This window comes from Canis lupus, chromosome 25 (assembly GCF_003254725.2).
Source record: "Canis lupus dingo isolate Sandy chromosome 25, ASM325472v2, whole genome shotgun sequence".
In the NCBI taxonomy this organism is placed as follows: Eukaryota; Metazoa; Chordata; class Mammalia; order Carnivora; family Canidae; genus Canis; species Canis lupus.
Window position 1 is genome coordinate 23,088,906 of NC_064267.1, and position 20,926 is coordinate 23,109,831.

The 20,926-nt window shown below is 31.1% G+C and overlaps 1 protein-coding gene across 1 annotated transcript in view; it reads left to right on the plus strand.

Moving 5' to 3' along the window:
- Positions 1–20,926, plus strand: part of GALNTL6 (polypeptide N-acetylgalactosaminyltransferase like 6) — a 1,158,724-nt gene that overhangs the window by 539,827 nt on the left and 597,971 nt on the right. The gene's annotated exons all lie outside the window — the stretch shown is intronic.

Genomic DNA, 20,926 nt, shown 5'->3' on the forward strand with positions numbered 1-20,926 from the left:
TATTCCTTATCAGCACTTGTTATTTCTTGTTTGTTTGTTTGTTTGTAATACTAGCCATTCTGATAGTTGTGAGGTGATATCTCATTGTGGTTTTGATTTCTATTTCCCTGAAGATTAATGATGTTGAGTATCTTTCCACATGTCTGTTGGCTATCTGTATGTCTTCTTTGGGAAAATGTTTATTCAGTTCCTCTGCCCATTTTTTAATCACATTCTTTATTTGTTTACTTTGCTGTTCATTTGTATGAGTTCTTTATAGATTTTGGAAATTAACCCTTTATTGGATATATTTCAAATCCCACTTTCTAAACAATTAAACTTATCTCTTACACTGACTTGAACATTCGGAAAACTACTCAACTTCTAGGCCCAAATAACTTACAGATATTTCAAACTCAATGTGTCCAAATTCCTACCATTTTAATTATGCCTTCCACCAAAATTCACTTCCACTTTTGATGACATCATCACCCATCCAAACTAGATATCTGAGAATTATCCCTGTGATTTCTCTTTATTCCTCACAATCCACATCCAGTCAATAAATAGATCTTACCAAATGTATCTCCAAAGTATTTTTTAAGTCATTCCTTCTAATTCTATTGTATGATGGCTAATTCACTTGCTGAAATCCCCTTCTTACCTTTTTGCTCTGCCTTCAGTTCTGTTCCACTTAAATCCATCATCCATTATCAAAATGATCTTTATAATATGCAAAACTGTCCAAATTAACTCCCTTTTGTGAAGGTCTAAGCAAATCCCCACCCTTAACATGTCAAGCAAAATGCACTCTTTCTCAAAAGGTCCTATTAGGTGAATTTGTTTCTTCAGTTCCTTTAATTAATTGAAGTGATTGAGAGATTCCACAGGATAGAAAACTTTGCTACTGCACAATACTGACTTGCGTCAGAGATAATGGAGCTTCCAGGAACAAAATGCTTCTTTGAATAATGATTTCCAAATGTCACAAGCTCATAAGCCCATTGATATGGCTATCCCATTTGAGAAAGTTTGTAATAATATAAGGTGGGATATTAATTATTTTAAATAATTTATTTGATTTTTCCAAGATAAGAGAATTTCAAGAAGGCAGAATATAGTAGATTTAATAAAATCAAGGTCAGAGCCTGTCCCAGATCAATGTCAGAAGACTCTTATGTTAAATACAAAATAAATTCTGCTTATTATGATTAAAAACTTTTTGATCTCTAGGAATCTGAATTCCAAGAACATGAATCTATATTTGAAAAAATATAGCATTTTTTCCTTTACCACTGGGTCTCAGTGGCAGGAAAGCATGGAATGGGAAGAAAAGAACATGTATTAAATATATTTGATTCAATGTTACAAAGATTCAGAATTTTATTAATTTTTTTTAGTTTTACCTGAAGATTTCTTTATTTATTAATGAGAGACACAGACAGAGAGAGGCAGAGACATAGACAGAGGGAGAAGCAAGATCCTCGCAGAGAGTCCAATGCAGGACTCGATCTCGGATCCCAGGATCACGCCCTGAACCAAAGGCAGACACTCAACTGCTGAGCCACCCAGGCATCCCTAGATTCAGAATTTATAAATAAAAAATGTGCAGAAGAATATATTCCTACTTGATTATCCCTAATCAAAATGGAACCAAAAAGATACAATAATAATAACTAATGAACAGAATGAGATAAATTTATATATATGTAATTAATTATCATATGTAATATATAGTATGTATTATGTATATTTATTATAATTTATGCTATATAATAATTATATAATATGTAGTTCATTTATATGTGAAACAGAAATATAGGATCCTTTTTTTGTCCAAACAAGTTTTATTCAAATTAAAGTACCATGTATATGGCCTATCTCCTCACATTAGACTATGAGCTTCATGGAGGCAGACACCGTTGATGGTTTTTGTCACTGCTATGTCCCTACTGCCTAGGATATAGAATAGTACATGCTTAATTAATATTTGTTAAACAAATTAATAAATCATGAATTTAAAAACAGCTCCATCCATTTCTAAAATCAGACACTAGAACTCCCTTAGCACTCACAGTTGCAATGCACCTCAATGTCAATCCTTGTCTTGCTTTTCTTCAAATTCCTTCTTATGCATAAACTTGTGATTTCATCTCCAAACCTAATATGGGAAAGCTTAAAAAAAAAAAAAAAAAAAAAAAAACAGAAACATAATGTATGTAGTGCATTCCTCCAAGTTTTAACTTTTAAGTAGGGATAAAAGTTCATATTAATTTGGTAACCCTGACAAAAATCAGAGACATTTTAAGAGCTTAAAAAGCTAGGCTGACCCACCTTTAGACACCGAATATAATTGAAGACAATTTCCGCTTCCATTAGGAGCTTTGCTATGTAAGGCCCTGTCAAAAATCTGAGATAAGCCTTATATCACTGTGGAAAAAGCAGCAATTCATCTGCATTCATTTCAACCTGAAACCTATTGGTGACTAATATGAAATAATTTGACAGCATGTGTTTTGGTGATTGTTATGGCTTATGGGAGATTTTCTGATATTTCTCCCCCTTTCGGTTACTAAAAGTTATATTCCATATCTATATTACTTAAGGTCATATAGAAACTACATGTATATAGTTTTCTGATGTGTCTGTATAGATCTGGCTGACAGGGGCACCTGGGTGGTTCAGTTGGTTAAGTGTCTGCCTTCAGCTCAGGTCACGATTCCAGGGTCCTGGGGTCAAGCCCCATGTTGTGCTCCCTGCTCAGCAAGGAGTCTGCTTTTCCCTCTGCCTGCTGCTCCCCCTGCTTGTGCTCTCTCTCTTTCTGTCAAATAAATAAATAAAATTTCTTTAAAAAAAAGATCTGGCTGACAAGTTAAACAGTATATCAATTAAATTTGAATTTCAGATAAAATTTCAAGCCTAACATATCTATCCTGTTTGCTAAATTTGGCAGGCTTATATATGGATACAAACTAAAAAGCAGTTATAACTATTTAAATTCATTAAATTTAAGAATGTGAATGAATATATTTGTAGTTGCTCTATTGACATATTTTGACATATTTTTATATTGTCTCTTTTATAAAGACATATAATACTCCTTCTGCTTTTCTTAGAGTTTAAAAAATTAACACCTTGGCAGCTTCAGATGTTAACTGATTGATTACCATGTGTAGACGAATTGAAGAGACATGAAAGTTCTCAAGGATGCTCAGTCCATGAAGGCTTCCATGAAGTTTTCATTATGGAATTAGAATTAGTTTCTGAGATTTAAGCTTTAAAAATAATACCCCACAAATCATAGCAAAGAAGAGCAAAACTTCTTATAATAAAATGCCCAAACCTGTGAGACCTGTGTGCAGATAACAGAGCTTTTTAAAAATTATTATTATTATATTTTGATATCTTTCATTTTAAGAGAGAAAATAAAAGAGGGTAGAGAAATTCTATTCCTATGGGCATCTAGTACTTTGATACCCCTGCTATTTGTTTCTTTCTGTTTACTAATAAAAAGGCTGGTTACTTTTCTTCCCTTTTTGGCCTCACTGTGAGGATGAAAAAAAGCTGTTTATAAGGATGCGAGGATTTTCATTTGTAGGTGCTCACTTTCATTAATGATTAACTTGAATCACTTGCTGAGGTCTGGGGATAGAACTGGGTTTCAGAGGTCTATGGCCCATTCATTGGTAAATTTATCACATAATGAATTCCCCCAAAAGGCCACTAGATGGACAAGTTTTCTTGAGGTGATAATTCATGAGGTGTAAGCTTCTCATTTGTATTTCTGCACCTGATCTATATTGGAAAAATGGTATTAAACTGTGTTTTAAAATGCTGCTCCTATGTGTTGTTAATATAACAATTTCATTCAGCTCTATTTTTGTAAAAAAATACTCCATGTTCTGTCTTACATGCTAGGAATTAGGGTAAGAGTTGTGCTAAATCTTCTATTTTGATGGACTTATTAATGCAGATAGCTTTATTTTATACTTCTGCAAATGAACAAAATCTCCCTGAATTGATATGTTATTATACTGTATAAATCTTAACGCATACATGTTTTCTTTGAACAAACCTAACCCCTTGAGACATAAATATCCATGTCTCACCAGTATGCCTCAGAAAGTTCATGTAAATTTACAAAACTCCAAACTTTTAACCCTTTTTGTCAACATCCTTAGCCTTCTACAAAATAATAAAGATTCTGGTTTACTTTATTTTATTTTTTTATTATTTATTTTATTTTATGTTTTTCAGTATTAGCTGCAACTTAAAAAGATGGATTATGAAAGGCTGAAAAAAGAATACCAGCAAAATAGTGTCTAGAAATATTATGAGTATAATGTTATCAGGAAAACTTGCATTGGTTTTGGGACACACCAATATGTACTAAATACCTTAGGTCATCTCCCTGCACAACTCCTTTCCATATAAACGGGTATAGAATTAGTTTTATAATGATATTCACAGAGCTATTATAGAGGAGCAGGGATAGTGCAAGTACTGTGACTCTGAAAGTACTCTTTGGGTCACCCTTAACCAAAAAAGCCACTTGAGTTACATGCTATATATACTCATATGAAGTTCTAATATTTAAGTTATGTTTCTTAAATAATTCCTTACTGCACATGAAAGAAACACTACACAGTTCCAGATCTCAAGTATAATTCTTAGGAGTAGAAACATGCTTGAAATCAGCAAAGTAGAGATGAGAAAAGACTCTGATTCAGGCTCTATTTTATTGTCCTCAAAAATGAATGTAAGAATGTTAGCAGCCTCCAAAGTCTGAATGGAAAATCACCAGTCTAGTTTGTAAGCATTGACACAACATTAATGTTACTTAATTAAATAATAACTAATTGTGTATTTGTATTCAAAATATATAAAAATAAGCAATTATTGAAATACCAGTGACTTGATGGAATTCAAATTAACACCTTTTAAAATAAACTATAAAGTCTTTATTGTTGTCTTGTTGATTTTTCTTATTTTGTATTCAAATGAATGAAAACTATCATAATTTACAGTTGCTACTCTATAAGCTTTTCTTTTATTATAGTGATGCAGGCATGCCCGGTCAGAGGACCCAGAAAGTGTCCCACAGGACCAGCCAAGACAGTCCTTGGCTTCATCCAGGATGGAAATCAAATGCAAGTCGAGAGGAAGTGAGAGCAGAGTTTATTGAAGATATTTGGAGGGTCTGAGAGAGCCAGAAAGGAAAGGATAGAAAGTTTCATCTTTGCCAGGTGATCTGGAGTTTTTATTGAAGATAGTGGTCTGGTGTGTGTGTCCTCTCAGGCATTCAGGAACTGGTCAAACAAGGAAAATACTCAGGTGTTTCCCATAAATCCCTTATGCCCTAGAGTCCGAGGTTTTGGTGTCAAGGTATTTGGAATCTGTGGTCTTAGAAAATGTTCATGAAGACCCCACCTGGCCATTTCTTAGATGTTATCTATTGTGCTGGAAGATTCCAAAGAAATAATTAACTCCATGACCTTTATTAGGAGAACATACATTATTTGTTCTCTAAGGTGTATATGTAAGGCATGGGTACAGATCCTAGCAAGAACAGAAACAGGAAAAGGAGCAAAGAATATAAACAGCTTTTTTTTTTTCGTGGGGTCCCATCAGTTTCCCTGTCTCAAGGTTCCTAGTTCTTGGTAATAACATAAATTATGAATTTTATAACATACAAAATGAAGAAAATACACTACATATACATTGATTTATGATGCTTCTATATTATCAGCCACAAGTTTTTAAAAATGTATCTCTGAGTGTGCATTATGAACTAGATGAAATTGATGTTTATGTTTTATTTACATGCATATAATTATAAAGTATCATTTTATTAAGTATTTTATATTGCTCTTTTTGATAGTTTTGTCTAACTCCTTTCAATATTCAACACCAGAGTGGGTCAGAATAAGATGGATGTTACTCTGGTGGATTTTTTTTACTTTTAGTGTATATACTCTATTTTAAGTGCACAAAGATACACACTTCAGTAGGAAAGAAAAAGAACATCCACACTCTCTAATATGTGTCAATTAACATAAGTAATCTATTCTTAATGGGACTTCACAACAAAGAAAGCTATTTCCTTAAAGCTTTAAAAATGTAATTTGCATCTGTAAAATAAATTCCAGATAATTTACCATGAAAGAGAAGTAAGTGACAGTCTAAATATGGTCACATTCCAATTTTTTGTTGTTTTGTTGTTTTACAATCAAGATATTCAGAATATTTCATCCTAAAGTAATTTTGGTTTCTTTGATTTTCAACTTGTCAAATTGTTTATTTCCTTTCCTTTTTTTTTGCAGTGGAACATTAATGAGAATAAATGTTGTTTTGTGTGAAAATAAATTTGTTTTTATAACAGTTAAATTGAAGAGATAACCTAACAAATCTGAAAGTTAAAACAGTTTGTACTTCTGTCATACATTAAATTGTAGCTTTTATTTAACTGCCCTGTGTTACGCAAGCTTTACAAATTCATACAATTTGCTGAAAGCACTCTACTGTAAACAATAATGTAAAGGAAGTTGAATAAACCTCTAAAAATTCCCAGGAAGATTCTTTATTTTTGTCATTTGCCATTTTCTCTAAGAATTTTAGACTACGAAGCTGAGATATGTGGTTTGGATAAAACAATTGATTAAAACAAACAAACAAAACATACACAGTTGATATTTATTTTCTTAAATTTATTTTAAATTTATTTTCTTTTTTGGTCTTTTTAATGAAAGATTTATTGGCTACATAATTCATAAACCATACAACAGACTGTTAAACTATACCATTCACTATACTTTTTTTTTTTTTACAATATTCACAGAGTTGTGCAGCCATCATCACCATTCAACTTAAAAATATTTCATCACCTCCCCCAAGAAACTTTGTACCTATTAATAGTCATTCCCTATTTCTTCCTCCCCCTAGCTCCTGGTAACCACTAAAATACCTTCTGTCTCTGTATTTGTCTATTCTGGACATTTTTTACTAGTAGAACTATATAACATATAGTTTTAATGACTAGCTTTTTTCCTTTATCATAATGGCTTGAGTTTCATCCATGTGGTAGCATGTATAAATAATCCATTCCTTTTTATCATTTAATAATATTCTTTTGTGAAAAAAAAATATTCTGCTATATGACCAAATCACAGTATGTTTATTGATTCATCAGTTGATGGGTATCTGGATTATTTTTACTTTTTTGGCTATTATCAATGATGCAACTAATTATCATTCATGTTCAAATTTTATCAAGGGCCTATGTTTTTATTACTCTTAAGTGTATACTTAGGAGTCAAATTGCTAGACCAAATAGATGTGTAACATTTTAAGAAACTACTAAACTGCTTTGCAAAATGGCTGTATCCTTTTACAATCTATTGGTAATTTATGAGGATTCTCATTTCTCCACAGCCTTAACTACCTGTTATTGTCTCTTTTAGATTTTAGTAATTCTGTCTGGTATGAAATAGTATCTAATTGGGGTTTTGATTTGCATGTCCCAAGTGAATAATAATGTCAAATATCTTTTCATGTGCTTAATGACCTTTTATCTATCTTTGGAGAAATGTATACTCAAATCCTATGTCCTGTTTTTTTTTTTTTTAAATACAGTCTTTTCATTATTGAAATGTAATGGATCTTAATATACTCTAGATACTGTGGCATATCAAATATATAACTTATATTGTCCCATGTATAGATTGTATTTTCACTTTCTTGATGTGTCCTTTGAAGTGCAGAAGTTTCTAATTTTGGTGGAGTCCAGTTTCTTTTTTTTTTTTTTTCTTTTTTGTCTCTTGTGCTTTTGGTGTCATATCTTAAAAATATGGTCTAACAGAAGGTTATGGGAAATTACTCTTATGCTCCCTCTTCTAAAAGTTTTATAATTTTAACTTTTACATTTAAGTTTGATTCATTTTGTGTTAATTGTTGCATGCATAAGGTAGGGTCCAAATTCATTCTTTGCATGTGGAGAACCTGCTGCCCCAGCACAATTTATTGAAAAGACAATTCTTTCCCCATTGAACTATATAAGCAACCATATATAAAATCAAATAACCACAAATGTAACCAGAAATGCATATTTCTGGACTATAATCCTATCCCATTAATCTATTTATTTATCCCTATACAGTATATTCTATTTTATTTACAGTATTTTTCTAATAAACTTTGAAATCAGGAAGTGTATTCTCCAGCTTTGATCTTTTTATATACTACTTTGGCTATTCTGGATCCATTGCAGTTTTATATATATTTTAGGATAAATTTGTCAATTTCTAAAACAGAGTTACTGGGTTTTCTGCAGAGGTTTCATTGACTCTGTAGATCCAATTGGAGGGTATTGCCATCTAAATCGTCTTAAGTGCTCATCCCATTAATGGTATATCTTTCCATTTATTTAGATTTTCTTTAATTTCTTAAACAATATTTTATAGTTTTCAGTGTACAAGTCTTGAGCTTTTGTTAAATTTGTTTCTGGATATTTTTATTTATTATTATTACTTTTTTAAAGATTTTTTTTATTTATTCATGAGAGACACAGAAAGAGAGGCAGAGACACAGGCAGAGGAAGAAGCAGGCTTTATGCAGGGAGCCTGACGTGGGCACTTGATTTTGGCCCTGGGCAGAAGGCGGCGCTAAAACTCTGAGCTACCCAGGCTGCCCAGTATTTTTATTTTTTGATGCTGTTACAAATAGAATTGTTTTTCTTAATTTCATTTTTAGATTGTTTGTTGCTAGTATATAGAAAAACAATTGACTTTATATATTGACATTTTATCTTTTAATCTTGCTGAAATATTTTGGTCATATATATTCAAAAATATATACATAAGTCATACCAAACAAACAAAAACACCAAGCAGTCTAATTAAAAAATGGACAGAGGGGATCCCTGGGTGGCGCAGCGGTTTGGCACCTGCCTTTGGCCCAGGGCGCGATCCTGGAGACCCAGGATCGAATCCCACATCGGGCTCCCGGTGCATGGAGCCTGCTTCTCCCTCAGCCTATGTCTCTGCCTCTCTCTCTCTCTCTCTCTCTCTCTCTCTCTCTGTGACTATCATAAATAAATAAAAATTGAAAAAAAAATGGACAGAGAAAAGGAATAGACATTTTTCCAGAGAAGATATACAGATGGCCAACACGCATCTGGAAAGATACTTAACATCATTAATCTTCAGGGAAATGCAAATCAAAACCATAATGAAATATCACCCAATACTGTTAGAAAGGCTACTATCAAAAATAGTATGAATAATAAGTACTGGCAAGGATATGGAGGAAAGGGAACACTTGTGCCCTATTGTGGAAATGTAAATTTGTGGTTGCCAGAGGTGAACCGTAATGAGTGGGAGAAATAGATGAAAAAAATGAAATGGATTATTAGTTCTAATTTTTATGTGGATTTCACAGTATTTTTTATATACAAGAATATGTCATATGCATTTAGAGATTATTTTACTTCTTCCTTTCCCAATCTGAATGCCTAATACTTAATTTCCTTGCCTGACTAGAATCCTGGCTAGAATCTCTAATACAATTTTAAATAGAAAGGCAATAGCAGACATTCTTGTCTTGTCCTTATCTAAGGTAAAATACATGCAACTTTTCCTGCTTAACTGTTATATTAGTTGTGGGTTTTTGGTAGATGCCTTTAATTGCATTAAGGAACCTCTATTCTTTTTTTTTTTTTGGAAAGTTTCTATCATGAAAGAATGATGGTTTTGTCAGATACTTTTTCTACTAAGATGGTCATCTTGTTTTTGTCCTTTATGGATCTGGTACATGATATTTATTTTGGATATTAAACCAATCTTGCATTACTAGGATAATAACCACTAGTAGTAGTATATCTATTTTATATGTTGCTAGATTTGATTTGTTAGTATTTTGTTGAAGGTTTTGCATCCATATTCATAAGAAATGTAGGTCTATAATTTCCTTTTCTTGTGATGTCTTTGGTTTTAGTGTCAAGGTAATACTGGCTTCAGAAGATGAAATGTTACCCCTTCTACTTTCTGAACAAATTATAGAGGTTGGGTATTCTTCTTTAAAGGTTTGATAGAATTCACTAGTAAAACTATCAGAAACTGGGCTTTTCTTTGTAGGTAGTTTTTCTAGTTACTAATTCAGTCTCTTGTTACAGATCTTCTATTTCTTCAAGAATCAACTTTGATAATTTTGTCTTTCTGGGAATTTGTCCTTTAATCTAGGTTAACTAATTGATTGGAACACGGGGCACGTGGGTGGTTCAGTAGGATAAGCGTCTGCCTTTAGCTCAGGTCTTGATCCCAGGGCCCTGGGATTGAGCCCCATGTCGGGCTCCCTGCTCAATGGGAAGCCTGCTTCTCCTTCTACTTCTGCCTCTCCACTCTTGTGTTCGTGCTCTCTTTCTCATTCAGCTACCTCTCTCAAATAAGTAAATAAAATCTTTTTTAAAAACTAATTTACTGGGACACAATAGTTCATTGTATTTCCTCATAATATCTTTTGATTTTGCTACTGTCATTAATGATGTTTCTTTTTTCATTGCTGATATTGGTAATTTAAGTTTTTTTTTTTCCTCTTGGCCCATCTAACTAAAAGTTTGTCAAATTTGCTGAACTTTGATTTTGTTGGTTTTCTCTGTTTTTCTATTGTCTATTCATTAATTTCCACTCACCACTATTATACCCTTTCTTCTCATTGCTTTGGGTTTAATTTGTTTTTTTGTTTTTCTAGTTTCTAAAGATGAGAGATTATTGATTTGAAATTCTTTTTGTTTTATATAGGCATTGAGAAACATAAATTTTCCTTTAAGCAGTGGTTTTATTGCATCTCAGAAAGCTTGTTATGTTGTGCTTTTCATTAATTTCAAATATTTTATAATTTTTCTTATGATTTTTACCTTCACTCATTGGTTATTTAGAAGTGTCTTTAATTCCAATATATTTTGAATTTTCTAATTTTTCTTCTGTTACTGAGTTCTATTTTCATTCCATTGTGGTTGTAGAACAAACTATAAATGATTTAAGTCCTTATAAATTTATTGAGGCAATTTTATTACCTAGTATATGTCTACCATGGAAAATATTTCAGTGCATTTGAAGTATTCAGCAGTTGTGTGGAGTATTCCATAGATTACTATTTGATATGGTTTGGAGTACTGTTTAATGTAATTACTAAAATTTTATATATCATTTGTACTTGTTTCCAAAATTTCTTGTATCTTTTTTTGTTCCTCTATTTTTCCATTACTATCCTCTCTTGAGTTATATTTACAATTTCTAGTGTACTAATTTAATTCTTTTTGTGTTTGTGTATGAATGTGTGTGTGTGTGTGTGTGTATCAAGTTTTATGTTCATCAGCTATTGTTGTTATTTGTTCATTTCTTTTTGAAAGACTACACTGTAGTCAGTTTGAAATAATAGAACACAATGTTCTGGAGGCTTAGATATTTGAATCAGTTTTTTTTAAATTCAAAGTTGTTAAAGCTCTGTTTTGATGCTCTTTATAAATTAGAGGTGTAAATTTATATTATACTATATATATATGCTATAGAAATATATTTTTGTGAAAACATAAAAACAGGGATCCCTGGGTGGCACAGGGGTTTAGCGCCTGCCTTTGGCCCAGAGCGCTATCCTGGAGACCCAGGATCAAATCCCACATCTGGCGCCCGGTGCATGGAGCCTGCTTCTCCCTCTGCCTATGTCTCTGCCCCTCTCTCTCTCTCTCTCTCTGTGTATGTGCTTGACTATCAAAAATAAATAAAAATTTAAAAAAAACATAAAAACATTTATTAAGGAAATTGTATGGAAAATACTAAATGAGAGTAATCTCTCTATGAAGTTTTTACTTCAACATGCAAAAGGCATTACATATTCAAAAGGTAATCCTGTTAAATGGAATCAAGTTTGTTTTACTGAGATTTGGTATTAGCCTTTTATCTGCTTCAGCGTGAACTCCAATTTGTTGTATTAGTTTATACAATCCCCATTTAAGTACGTTCTGAGATTCATATTCAGCCCATTCTAAGAGGTGGTTTTGTCCTAGTAATAAGACCATTATGTTGACCAAAATAATCTATGAGGAAATCACTTGCATCTCAAATAGAACATCTAATTAACTTTCTGAACACTAGACTTAGTATTAGTTACCTACTTTAGGGGAAAAATTCAATTACCATACCTAAGTGACCACACCACACACAAAAATAAATCATCTCTAATATTAGCTATTCAAAAGTAAGCAACCATAAAAATTGTGCAATATATGTATATATTTTTCTTTACGAAACTTGTTTTCTTGGTTATCCTATTCCCTAATGGCTTGAGGACTACTTTTAATCATCCTCCAAATTCAAAATTCAGAAATATATGTTTATATTAGACATAATTTCAAGATCCGTGACCAGCATTTTATTTTGAATTCAAATGAAATCCTTTATGGTAATATGAAATAACATATCTGTGTCTAATTTATTGGCATTTTAATACTTGTTAAAATATCTCTTGAACCTATTAATGATAAAAATTAATAAGAAAAATGTTTAAAACTTCCTCAACAGGATAAAATTAATTAGCTGTGTACAAATCAAAATGTGTTAAAAATAACAACAGAAAAAAGAGAAAAAAAGGGTATAATTAAAATAAGACTAGGAATAATTAAGTTAGTAAAAATGTTTATAATAATGTATTATCACAAACCAATAATTGCTTTCTTTTTAAAGACTAATTAATAGGCAGACTTGTCCAAGATTTATTACGAAAATGAAGACTATACATATTTATTGAAAGATTAGAAATTAAACAGGAAATATAATTAGTAGAAAACTAATAATAACTGTGTAGTGATCAAAATAAAATGAGCAGACATATATAACACATAATTTAATATTGAAATCCAAATTCAGTCTATTGGCTATTATAGCTTCTAATGTTTCCATTTCATCATTTGAATTTAGTTTAGTGACAGATTCACGTTGCGTGATGGATTGCTTGAAAGTAACTAATGATTTACTTTCTAACATATATATTGTGGTAGAATGCTGGAAATTGCTAATAGCATTTTTGCTACTTTGATTTTATTTTTTCCTTATTAGTTAAATTTGCTTGAGAAAAATAAAGATTATTATATGTTTTAACAAAAAGAAAATAACATGAAATATTATGGAGGGAGCTAATCTAACACCTTGAAAATTTAGTTTTTCAACTCTGTTTCCAAATGATGTTTTTAACAAACTATCAAGTTTTCATAGATTATCTGTGAAATAGAGCAATTATAGACTCTGGAATTTAGTAACCAGAACAAAAACAGTATTATTTAGGGAAAAGAATAAATATAACTAATAATGACTTAAAATATATACTTTGTTCAAATGAGAGACATAAAATAGAAAGGTTAATTAGCAATATTAAGTTAACACAGAGAAATGGGAAATGTACAAAGGTTTTATACTGAGGATCCTTAGAGCTTTGATTACACACAGAACATGTAAAATAGAAATGTTGATATTCTTAAGCAAGTCATTATGAAAAGATAAAATCTATACTGTATTGTAAAAGGCTTTAATGGAAAAATGGTGCAAAAAAGTAGTTGTCTCAAAACAAGTCAATATTATTTAAAATTAATAAACCATTAGCATATTAAAACATTTACAAAAAAATTATAGACTGTGTACAGGAACAATCATATTCTTCAAATTATTTTAATAAACCATGTTAATATTGTTATGGAAAACTAAGAGGCTACTGGGTACAGTGGGATTATATCTTGCCCTTAAACTCCCCTTCATTTGTTAACTCTGTATTGCCAATCACATGGAAAAGTAAGAAAGACTATATTTAGTCATCAGATAGTGCACATTGCCTATTAAATATGAATCCCTGACTGGTTTGCTTTATTTAACTACATTCATAAGATATTTAATTTTCATTCCTGGGATTTTCATTCCTAGGATATTCTTAATATTCAAGCTATTTACTAATGCTGATTTATTCAGGCCTCTGTTGAAAACTCAAGTAATTAGGGAGATTTTATATATCTTTACCTTCAGTTTCCATCAGTTTTAATTCAGTTGCCCACATTTAGGAATAAAAAGTGTGATAAGTAGATTTACAGTATTCTAGTTTTTTTTTTTTATTATGAAGCTTGTTTACTAAAGAAATTATACACAAAAGTTCAGTGAAAAATTGTGTCATTAAAAAGATGAAGATGTTTGGTTGTTCATAGTTAATATGATTTAAAATATCTATACATAGACTTAGAAGTCTAAAAATTTCTGAATTTTAGTGAGTTTCTCTTTACTACAATTTTACATTAGTTCTTTTTTATATTAGTTCTATAATTACTTAACTTTCATTTTTCATATTTTCTTTTTGTTGAAAATTACTTTCAAACACTTCAGTGAAAATGAATTATAACTGAAAATTTTTATTTTTATTCAGATAGAATAATGTGACCTAAATACATGTGATTCTAATTTTTTTTTTAAAGGCAAAATGTATGTGGGAATTCACAGTAGGCCTGCAAACTATTTTCTCCTTTTATCACTTGGGAAAGAAAAAAGGTTGAATCTGTTAAGTTCTCTTCTAAGCATGTTAATGAGAGCCTTTCTGATATTCACCCTGATGCTATTACTAATAAAGAGTCCTTATATATGAATTGATTTTAGCAGGGTCTATTTGGTCTGTTTTGGATGCTTATATAGAACCTGCCACACAGAAATTACAGCAATTAATATCATTTATATTTTAAGGTACACTTTTATATGTTTAAAATGTCTTCTTTTAAGCCTTAAGAAGGTTATTAGGATAAATGGAAGTTTCTTCCCACTTTTAAGTTATTTAAATCTATATTATTGGAATTATTGATACCACAAAGTATCTTGACATTAGAATAGTCCACAAAGAAAATCATATTGGCACACTTTCACTATCTTTGGAGGCATTCTATATTTATGAATCAATTGACAATCAAAGTATGTCCTCAGAGGCTATCACTAGCATTCCATGGACAATAGTTGTAGCTCATTAGTCTACATGATTCCATAATTCAAGGTTTAATATGTTGTACTAAATTTTAAGATGCATTATAGCTCTTACAATAATTATCAGTAGCTTTATTTTCATATAAATTTATAAATAGTATGTGCAAAGACTGAAAAAATATAACTATCTTATTTAATAAGGATAAGCAGAAAAAATTTTATAACATTTTTGTGTATTTTTGTTTTTAGTTTTAATCAGGATTTTTTAGATATAAATTAACGTTATATTTTTCATTGTTAGAATGTAACTTGTAGTTAATTTCTATCTTACTATTGGCAATAAGCAATGATTTTCTCTTGAACATATTACTATTTGCATTACCAGCAGCAGGGAAATTTAACAATTTTAGACTTTTTTTGTAAAGTAAAATATATCCTGAGATATCAGACCTTTGAAAACATTGATGATTGTGTATATTGTTTCCTATATAGGGATAAACAAGATGCCTTAGTGTTGGTAATAAATAATAAAGAAAAGGAATAATCTTTGTGCTTTCAACTTCCCAAGATAACTATTGACCTAAGAGGTGAAGTATAGATTTAAAGAGGGGTAAATAGAAAAGTTTCTTATGAAATGGGCAAAGGGTTTTTTTTTTTTGTTGTTGTTAATTTTAAGAGTTCATCATCAATATAATTTTCCTGCAAATTAGTCTAAACCATTAACTATTAACATACAAACTGAGTTGCTGCCCTGATGTGAAAATGAGTATATAAACATTGGGAATTAACTGCTTTATCTTGTTATCTCATACCTAGGTCAACCAACCACAGAGGCTAGATAGGTCAACCTTTACAAAACAGTAAGTGATTAAATTGTCTTAGTGCTCTTCCCACCATCTTAAAAGGCTGCAGGAAACACTCTGGCACCCCCCTATATATTACCAACCTCAGAAAAGACTTCTGCCCCAAAAGCAAAAATTGTGTCTCTTAAATACGTGTATTTTTCTTTCTGCTAACTACCACTTTGTACAGCATCATCTTCCCCCCTGACCTGAATCCTCCGTCATTCAGGCTGAGTTACCAAGAGTCTTTCCTTGCTATTTACTTTGTACTGCCAGGAAATCTGCTTTTTTTCCCATCTATGGCCTATGTAATTATAATTACTTTTTTCTTATATCTCTTCCCCAACCTCTAAAATCTACTAGTCTTGATTTACTCTTTCTGAGTTTGTAATTTCTTTCATGACCAACCATCTTGGACCATAGCTATGGTTTCCAGTAGTTTTTATAGAACTACAAACCAGGTGAGGGTTTTCTGAAAATAGGCACATAGTTCTCCTTCTGTGACTAAACCTAGTGATTTATTTTTTCTTTTATTAAAACCAATTCTCAGGAAAACCACTCCTTTGAATAATTGTTTATGACATCTTTGACAACAATCATAGGTCTGTTTCCACAAAACTGTAGGCCCAATTTCTAGGAAATGTGAGATTTTCAGTAGGGATATATTGCCATGGCTCAAAGGAAAAAATAGAAAGTATTAATAAAATTACATGAATGTCACTTAATTTTTATATAATTATCACTGTGTTCTAATTAAAAGAAAATTTTATTTATTTATTATTATTATTATTTTAAGATTTCATTTACTTAGAGTGAGAAAAAGCATGAGCATGGAGGAATAGAGGCAGAGGGAGAAACAGACTTCCCTCCAGAGCCCGATGTGGGGGTCAATCCCAGGATTCCAGGATCGTGACCTGAGCCAAAGGCAGACTCTTAACCAACTGTGCCAACCAGGCAACCCTAAAAGAAAATTTTAAACAAACATTGTATTTAAGGCAATAGTTAGATATGTGATCTAGTTCATTTTGTCCACTTACTTTCCGAATTAGTAACAAAGATCCACCAATTCAAATTTAGAAATATTCTTTACTAATTTTAAAATAGTAATAGAGTTGATCTTCCAACATCAAATATTTATTGTGGATTTTTTTTTTCTGCCATGATATCTATTATATAATTACCAACAAAGTACGAAAACTTTGGTAAGCATAAAGATGCAAACTTGAGATGAAATTAATGTGTGATGGCAGGATAAATAGAGTATTTCTGTATCTGCGTCTACATGAAAGAGAGTTTATAGATAATGTGTGTAATCATTAAAACTGATCATATTTAATGGGTTTATGATAGCATAAACTCTTTAGTAGTCTTTATATTTATTTATCGTTCTAGGCCATTGGGTTGCTCTAAAATAAACACCATAAACAAGGTAGTTTTATAAACAACGGAGATATATTTCTCACAGTTCTGGTCACTGAAAGTCCAAGATAAGGTGCCAGCATGGGCACGTGAGGTGCCTCTTCCAGGTTGCAGACTTCTCATTGTATCCTCACATGGCAGAAAAGATAAGGCCTCCAAAGCCTCATTTATCAGGGCACTAATTCTCTTCATAAGAGTTATGCTCTCATAACGTAATCACCTCCCAGAGTTTCACCTCCTCAAACCATTACCTTGGAAATTAAAGTTGTCAACATATGAATTTTGGGAAGACACAAACTTTCAGGCCATAGCATGTATGAACATACAAACTCCTTTTTGTGTATTGCTGTTAATTTTTCCACCTTAGATGCAATAGAAATTAGTTCATCTCCTTGACATCCATGAAAGGGTTAAGATAGTAGAAGCATTACTGGAATTTGAACATGATTTAGAGAGTAATATTTTGCCTTGAGGTTGTAATGTGAAGGTGCATAATCTTTGAAACACTGGGAGTCGCATGACAATTTCTTACAAGTCCAAGGAACATCTGAGTAATTACATGCATATAACAATTTAATTGATTCAATTCACATGGACTCTACATTTGCAGTTAGAATAAAACTGTATTTAACTCTAAGAATTTCTTATTCTACTTTTTTTTTCCCAAATAAGATTATAGTTGGCATAGTATAGGCTTTCTTTCACTTTACTTTTGGATTATCTGTTCTTCTGTAGGTTCTTTATTTTTCTTAACTCTATCATTTCCTCTAACTGCATGCCAGCCATTAGCTAATTGTTTTTTCTATTCTCTTTCTAAAGCAGCATATACTTGGTAAATTTCTTCACATATTCCTAATATGATGCCAAAATAATTCCACATGAAAAACAACTTCTAGCTATTAGCATTCCAGTTTTTGTAAAGAGAAATTTATAAAAGCAGTTAAATATTCTTAAATTATGATACTAGAACAGGAGCAAAAGGAGCTGAGGCTTATTAAAAATAATTAGTCAGTGTCTACTTAAGAACTGAACTAGTGTTAAAATGAGTTGTCAAAATAACAAGATATCAGGGATATTGATCTTTTATTAACAAAATGAATAAATATTTAAATGGCATTTATGAAAGAAATGACAGATGATGAATTGAGTGCTATCCTTTTTCACATTCCGTTCAGAGAATCCTCATCCAATGTGAGGGAAGAGTTATTAGATTTGATCCATTAGAGACTGGCACTGTCCTTTTCAAAATGAGATTAGCCCTTAGCAATCTGTTTATTATTTGAGTTATGTGTTGAGATGTAAGAAAGAAATTGACTGTAGTAAGGAAAAGATTCTGTATTCTTTACTGTAATAAAGTAAATCATTAGAAAGTATATTGGTGTTTTCTATAATAGTGACAATAAGAAACAAACTGAACACCCAATAATAAGGGATTGGTTCAATAAACCATGGTACATCAATTCAGCAAATGTTTTCAATTCTACAAATATTTTGTAGAAGTATATTCAATGGCATAGATATATAGTTATGTTAATTTGTATTTATGGGCTTGGTTTCATAAATATTTGTTTGAGGTTCTTATACCATTGCCTTGCTATTGCCAACTTGTTTTTTTTTTTTTTTCTTATGGACAAACTGAGTTAAGCTATTTAGAAACACTAAATATTGAAAATATTGTAGTGTTCCACCTTCATATATATTACAATAAGTAAAGCCAAAGTTGGCATAAGAAAATCCAATTTTAAATTGTCATAATTTTTTCTTGAAAAACAAGTATAAATTGTTAAAAATATATATTTGTTACCACCACTTTTTTTAATGACCTGACAATATGATCTATTTCCTACTGAGTGGTAGAGCATCTGAAAAAGATATTGTTTTGTAAGTGGAGTTAGTATGGAATAATTATTTATATCATCATAAATTAAATCAATTTTGTGAATAAAATTATCTATGCATATATGTTTGTATGCATATGTACATGTATATATATATATAAATACAAGTATATATTATAAAAAGCTAACAGTATATTCTGGCGTAGGGATTATGTGGGTTTTTATTTCTGGCTAGCCTTTATTTTCTGAAAATTTCTTTGTTAATCTTTACAGTTTTACTGAGAAAATAACTTTTAAGTGCACATAGTAAATAAGGAACACTTTGATTTGCATGAGGTGTGCTTTTAATACAAGTTGAATCTTTGTTAATTTGACTTCATTCTGAGGAATGTTATTTCCTTCCCTTAATTTTACAAATTTCCAGGAGCCACTAAGTAGTACATATTCATGCTAGCAGCTCAGAGACTCAACAAATCATTTACAGATCTTCATACTATATCTTAAAAAACTAATTTTAATAAATACATTTTTCTTAAGGTATTATTAAATATTATTTCTGGTTTATTTCTATTTTACATGGGAGAAACCATAGGTATGCATCTTTTCTATATTTTAACCTATTTTATTTATTATCCTATTTTATTTACTTTGTGGGCAAATAAAACTTTTTGACTAACTCATTGACTTTTTCTCATCTAAAATTAAAATATCCTAGACTAGGACTGAAAAAATCAAAGCAGGATAATATTTTGTGTTTTTAAAGATTTTCCTTATTTATTCGTGAGAGGCAGAGACATAGGCAGAGGGAGAAGCATGCTCCGTAGGGGCCCAATGCAGGGCTCAATCCCCAGACCCCGGTATCACAACCTGAGCCAAAGGCAGATGCTCCACCACTGAGCCACCCAGGTGGGTTAAGCAAGATACTTAAATGAAGATTAATATCATTCTACTTGCTTTTTAAATTTTTTTCCTATTATAAATCTATTTATAATGACAATTTTATTCACCTTAAATATAGATATTTAAAAATCTTGTTTCTCTGACTTAAGACTATACCATTTATTGTCATATTTATAAGAATAATCCAGTTGGAAGGTTTAGCCATTCATTTTTAAATCATAAGGACTAAACAAGAGACTCTGAGTGGCTCAGCGGTTGAGCTCCCTTTGGCCCAGCTTGTGATCCTGGAGTCTCAGGATCAAGTTCCACATCGGGCTCTCTGCATGGAGCCTGCTTCTCTCTCTGCCTATGCCTCTGCCTCTCTCTCTCTGTGTCTCTCATGAATAAATAAATGAAATTTTAAAAAATTGAAAAATAAGGACTAAACAATACCACAACAGGATTTTTTAAAAGTCCTAGGATTTGTGCTCTTTTAAAACTAGAAAAAAAAATATCAATAGTGTTCATTAGAATTTTCAATCCTCAATTATCACCTATGTGATTTGTGTCTTTTGAGATATATATATACCTTTGAGAGTATTGGCAGAATACTATATACTGTATATATAATACTATACTGTATATATATATACTTTTGAGAGTATTGGCAGAATTAGTAAGCTCTAGGTAAAGCCAAAGTTCAGCTAAAGTTTCTTTGGCACATACATAATATTTACATTACAAGACTATTATTAACGTCTCATGAAATGAATCCAAGTCAATTTTAATTTTACAAAATTGATTTGCCACCATAATTTTATCAATATGGACATAGATCTATTACAAAACCATCAAAACATACATTGATAAAATGATGAATCCCCAGCACTATATAATGATACGTCTGAGACAAAAGATTGATTTGGCCAAGATACATGTGGTCTTGCAAGTAAGCAAAACTGAATGATGAAATACA